We start from the raw sequence: 6,393 nt of genomic DNA on the forward strand, positions 1-6,393 counted from the left end.
GACTTGCCTTTGGGAGAATTTTCTGAATAGCCTAGAGGTGACAGCCCAGGTCCTATCCATGTCTTGATGTCACTGGTTGCTTTGAAATTTCTGAGCTTAGGCGAGTCTTCAAAGCCTTAGTGCAGACCGGAAGGATCTGTGTGCCAATCCATCCACCTAGGATGACCCCCTAAGGTTGAGGTCAGCAGTACTCAAGATGGGCTATGCCAGCCAGCCTCCCTGAACCTCTTCCATGTGCCTGTGCTTGGGTGGCCCCTCCTAGTCCTTAACCTGGTTAAGTCGTGGCTTTGGCCCTTGAATGCCACATACCATACTTATCAGACCAGCATGAAGAGCCTCTCTCATCAGAAGTTCCTATTTTGCTGTGACCTGGCACAAGTCCCCTCTGTGGGCCTGCTTTGCCATCATAAGGTAAGGAGATTGGATTGTAGGCTCCTTAAAGGCCTTCTCCATGCAGTCATTCAGTGATTCTGCTAACTAGCCTGTTTCCCCCTTGATTTCTGAAGGTATTTTATCTCTTTACATAATTACTTCGTTGCTATGACTACCTATGGAAAGCCCATGAAGTCGAGACCCATGCAGCATTCCACTTTGGTGTCGTGTCTGAGTCAGGACACCAGAAAATAATTTGCTTTTCTCCTTTCCTGAGAAGTGAAAATAATTCCCCCCAGTTCTGCAGCCATCTCTTATGCAAGGGTAAGTTTGGCAAGAAGTCAGTCTTGGCCACTGTGCTGCTATTCACCTGGGCCACAGGGCACCAGTCTGTCACCACATGTTATCACCAACCTTTGAAGCTTTGATGAATTCCCCTGCTGTTTACTAACGTAGGAAAGGAAGGAGGAGGGGGAGGGCAGAAGCCCCCGGGAAAGGAGCTTCCTTTGTAATTAAGAAGTACCTGCCTCCCCAGGGAGTCCCTGCCAGCTACAGCATGAAGGAAGGCCCTGTTCCCACGAATATAAGCCTCCGCGGGGCAGGCTGGTGTCTCCCTTCTCCCCACTACAGCTACACATTTTCATTAGTTTACAAGTGCCTGGTCATAATTTAGGACTGGAGTGTTTTAATAACCTGTGGAGGTTGAGCCAATCTTTAAGTCCTTGTCCTAAGTTAGAGTTTCCTCAGATGATGTTTAAAACCACTAGAAAATCACATTGTTAATTTTTAAATAGGACGTTGGTTTTGGCTGGGACTATTTTTTAAAAATATGAACTAAAGGGGAAAACATAGTTTTTCGAGGCAAGAGCCTGCTGTGTCCCCCTTTGCCTGGCAAAGTAATAAAGCTATCCTAATCTATTTCACCCTCAAAAAAATATGGACTAAAAAAGCATATAAAGAATTAGTTTAAATCAAACACAAATTGCTTTTCCTTCTGACGTGTTGACCTGGCACATCATGGTATATTAAATAATTGTCAAAATCATACTGGTATTTCATTTCACTGGTGTCTTGGGGTCATTGGTGGCTTAGGGTCAGAACAGCAGCATGGGTGGGATGCCTGAGCAAACAGCTGTGACTGGTTGTAAGAATGTTTTTCTCACTCCCTCATGTAAAGAAAAAAAATTAAATATTTCTAATTTATGTTAACATTAATCAAATTATTTGAAACTTGCCCATAATCACCAGGGCCACACAAAATGTTATTTTTTAAATAAGTTTTGAATTTTGAAGCACTATTCAACAATTTTATTTTGAAATAACCTAGTGACAATACCTCAGAATCGATATTCATACTGGGCTTCTTTGATTACCAAACAAGTTGAAAATGTTTATATATTTAATTGTTAAATCTTTTCGTTGTGGAGAATTTCAAACACATACAAAAGAAGAGTAGTATAATAAGCAGCATGTGCCCATCACCCAGCTTCAACAATTAGCAAGTCATGGGCCTCCCTTCTCCCTCCCTCCTGGATTATTTTGAAGCAAATCTAAGATATATTATTTCATCCACAACTATTTCAACTTACCTATAAAAGGTAAGGTCTTTTAAAAATATAACTACAATACCATTTTCACACCTAAAAAATAACAATAACTTCTTAAAATCATCAGATAGCTAGTCGGCAAAGTTCCCACATCATCTAGTTAATGTTTTTGTGCCATTTTAAAAACTTTTATAAGGATCCAAATGAGGTTTATACAATTGGCTGAAACACTGAATCTATATATCTGTGTCTCTAGTCGTCTCTTGTAATGTATAAATTCCCCTTCCATTTCTTCTTTTTTCCTGGCAACTTATTTGTCGGAAAAAATCATTTTCTTTTTTCCTATACCATTGCCCAGTTTGCTGGTGCTGTTTAAAAATGTTCCTCTGACTCCTGTATTTCCTATAAATTGGCAGTTGGATCTAGACATTGATCAGATTCAGGAGGTACTGAACACTTGAGGAAACACATAAGGTCTGGTTATTTCTCTTTGGGGCATGTTAACAGCCATTGATGATTATTTCATGTAGACCCATTATTTCATTAGGGATTGCAAAATGGTATTACTCCAATTCTATCACTCTTTCATTATTTATTAGCTTATTTCTATAAGAATATTTCTATAAGAGAAATGTCCCTTCTTCAACTATTTGGTTACCCAAATACTAGAAAGGCAGAATAAATCCTCAGCTCTTTCCTTCAATTTACAAGTTTTCAAAATAATGAGATGGGTCCCTAGTAATCACCAAAGGTGACCAATGAGTCATTTTGGTATTATTATGATCTCATGGATTTAAACATATTTGATGTGTTTTAGCTCATTGTAGACATTATTCTTATTGATGCTCAAATTGTCCCATCTTGCCCTGTCTTCAGGTTGGCTCCTGAATACTTGTGCCGTGACCACAGTCTTTGATGGCTTCCTTGCTTTCTGGTATGATTAGATATTTTAGGCCCATTTGTGTATTTCCTGCCCCAAATCTGGAATCAGCCATTTCTCTAAGGAACACTGGTTCCCTTTTGGGAAATTGCATGACCATAATCTAAGCACCAGGGGTGTTCATTGCTAGCTGAGTATTTATTTTTTTTAAAGTAATCAGTTTTGAAGTTTATCTTTTAAACCCACTTGATTGCTGATCAAATTAAAGTTGTATTTCCTATCATTTTGGGAGTCATAGGCTATATTAAAAATATAGCACAGCAAAGTGAGTCAGCCATACATATACATGTATCCATGAAGAAACTTTAAATTATACTTGGCAGTTGTTTTAATAATCTCTCTCTCTCTCTCTTTCATTTTACATATTGAGAATTGACGCCCGCAGGAATTGGCAAACTATGGTCAGCAGGCCAAGTCCTGCCCATTGTCTGTTTTTGTAAATAAAGTCTTACAGTCATGCCCATTAAAAAAAAAAAAAATCTAATGAAAGTGAAATATTCTCTTTCCAGAGACATGTTCCTTTGTTCAGATGCAACAGTTTTGCCCAAAATTCCAGGAGTTCACAGACCTTCCCTGCAACCCTTGCCTGGATTCCACAGTCCATTAGACTGTCAACTGGGGTCCATAATGATGGAGGAAGACTTGGGAGGACTGGAAACAACCAGTTGGCCCCATGTAAGAGCAGCAAGTGGGAAAGCTAATGGGTCTTGCAGGATCAGACCCAGGAGAAGAGAGATTAGGAGTAGTCATTGCAGAGACTCTGCACTGGTCACACCAGCAGTGAAGATCTGGTTTTATCAAGAAAGGAACATGATGTTAAAAGTTTGTTCTTTGGTGAAGGATCAGTAGATAGAGAGAGGTCCATTTGGGTGTTGGAAAGAACTTCCTAATAATCAGAACTTCAGTGACATACCTGCTAGATCACAGTTACATGTAGGCGCACGTTTCGAAATGTTTTGTGCCTAATTGCAACTTTACCTTTTTTTCACCCACTTGAATATTTATTTCCTTACACTAAGTTCCTTGATATGGATAACACTGAGTAAGGTTGTTTTATTCCCCCCTTTTAAGTCATTCTCGGTTACGTAGTTACTGTGATATAATAATAGGAAGAGCCTGAGCTTTCAGAAAGACCTGGTTTCAAATCCTTGCTCCACAAGTTACTGCTGAGTTACTACTGGCTCTGAGCCTCCCTCTCTTCTCTATAAAACAGAGTCACATCTGGCCTACTTCAAAGATTCTCAGGCTGTGTAATGGCCTGGTACACAGTAGATGCTCACCAAAAATGAGTTTCCCTGCAATTCCTCCAGCTTTGAGAATCTGAGACCAGGTCTCTCTGATGATTCAGACCCAGCTCTAAGAAAAGCTTGGTCTTTTTTACTATTCAAGGTGCAAAGTTCATTTTTTAAAAATAAACTTTTTAATCTTTAGATAATTGTAGTTTCACATGCAATTGTGTGAAATAATACAAAGATCTCATGTACATTTCCCCCAATTTTTCCCAGTGGTAATATCCTGCACAACAATAGCACAACCAGAAAATTGACATTGATATAATCCCTTGGACCTTATTCAGATTTCACCAGTTTTACATGCATTCATTTGTGTGTGTGTGTGTGTGTGTGTGTGTGTGTGTGTTTAGTTTTGTACAGTTTTATCACATGTGGGAATTTGGCAAAGTTCATTTTTAAAATCAAGGTTTCTTTTTCTGTTGGATTCTGAGGGTTTTCATGTAAGAAGCATGTTTTAGAAATTTGGAATTTAAGAAGTGTCTATTAGTTAATATTGCTGTGCCTTTGGAACAAGTTTTTTTCTTTCTGTGTCTTTCTCCTTTTTTTTCATTCTTTCACCAAATGAAAATAGTTTATTGTGATCATAAAATTTAGACAAAGTATACTACAGAAAATTATAAAGAAGAAAAGAAACACCTACAATCCCAACTCAAGGAGGAAAATAATGTTAGAATTTTGGTGAGCATCCTTCCCAATATATTTTATAATACATGCTGTTCTATGTAATGTTTTTTCCAATGTTCTATAATACTATCCTTTGTGGTAGACTTATTTTTAATAAGTTTTAATAAATAATGATAAATATCATTTTAATAGTTACATAGCCTTTCATTCTTTGAGTAAACCATAATTTGTTCATGCCCTATTGTTTTTTTTCCTCTTCTACAAGTGTAGTGAACTACGCTTCAGTGCACATTCTTATACATTTAAATTTGTGTTCAATTATTTCCTAAGAATAAATTGTTAGAAGTGGAATTTGTGCGTCTGTTGGGTATCTACATACAAATGTATGTACATTTTCACACACTGCCCTCTCACACAGGAGTGTGTAAGACTTCCCATTCAGCAACATGTTGATCAACATAGATGTTATTAAACTTTTAAGCCTTTGAAATTTAATAAATAAAAAAGGATATCCCTTGTACTTTTTTATTTTTAAATATCTTTATTATTTTTGTTGATTTTAAAAGTATTACACTCCTGTTATAATAAGTTCAAACAAAACAGAAACTATTGAGAGTGAATTCTTCCCTGAGATATAATCACTGTTGTTTGATATGGAACTTTTAAGTTTATAAATGGGTTATATCTTGGTTACTTATATATACTTTTCACTGAACAACATATTTTGGACTTTTTTCCATATTAGCACATGTAGCTATACTCTAGTCTTTTAGTCAATTGCATAGGACTCTGTTATATTGATAAAATATTATTTTGGTATTTCCACCTTTTCCTTCATACTTGTTAACTAAAGGAATATAAATTTTTGCCTACTTGTCCATTTATTTCCTTATACCAAGTTCCATGAAATGGAGTTGTAGGATCAAAGGATTTACATTTCTTAAATAATTTTATATATGTTAGAAAGGTTAACTCAGTTTTAAGTCTCATCATGGAAAATAAGAATGCTTATTTTCCACATCCTTTCCACATCCTGTAATATTGAGCACTATAATTTTTTTAGTGTTTACCAGTAAGATAGGTAATAGAGATATTTTTTTGTGACTTGCCTGTTCATATTCTTTACCCACTTTTCTATTAGATTGTTTACCTTTTTCTTTCTGACTTGGATGAGTCATTATCATTTAAAAACACCAATCCTTTGTTGTTTACGTCAGCTTTTAAATTTTTATTTATTTATTTATTTTGGCCACATTGCCGCATGTGGGATCTTAGTTCCCTGACCAGGGATGGAACCCATGCCCCTGCAGTGGAAGTGCAGAGTCTTAACCACTGGACCACCAGGGAAGCCCCCTGCCAGTTTAAATTTTGATGTATAAAGGTTTTTAATTTTTATGCAATTAAATCTTTTATGTGTTCTGGGTTTTATATCTTGCTTAGGAAGAACTTTCTCGGTATGTTAATATTCTCTTCTATTTTATTTTAGTTCTTTATTGATTTAGAAAATATTTGGATGTTTAATCTACCTGGGATTTATTTTTGTGAATGGTGTGAGGTAGCCAATTGCCCCAAGAACATTTATTGGACAATCTGTTCTTTCCTTACTTATTTGAAACAG

This window comes from Balaenoptera musculus, chromosome 2 (genome assembly GCF_009873245.2).
Source record: "Balaenoptera musculus isolate JJ_BM4_2016_0621 chromosome 2, mBalMus1.pri.v3, whole genome shotgun sequence".
NCBI lineage: Eukaryota > Metazoa > Chordata > Mammalia > Artiodactyla > Balaenopteridae > Balaenoptera > Balaenoptera musculus.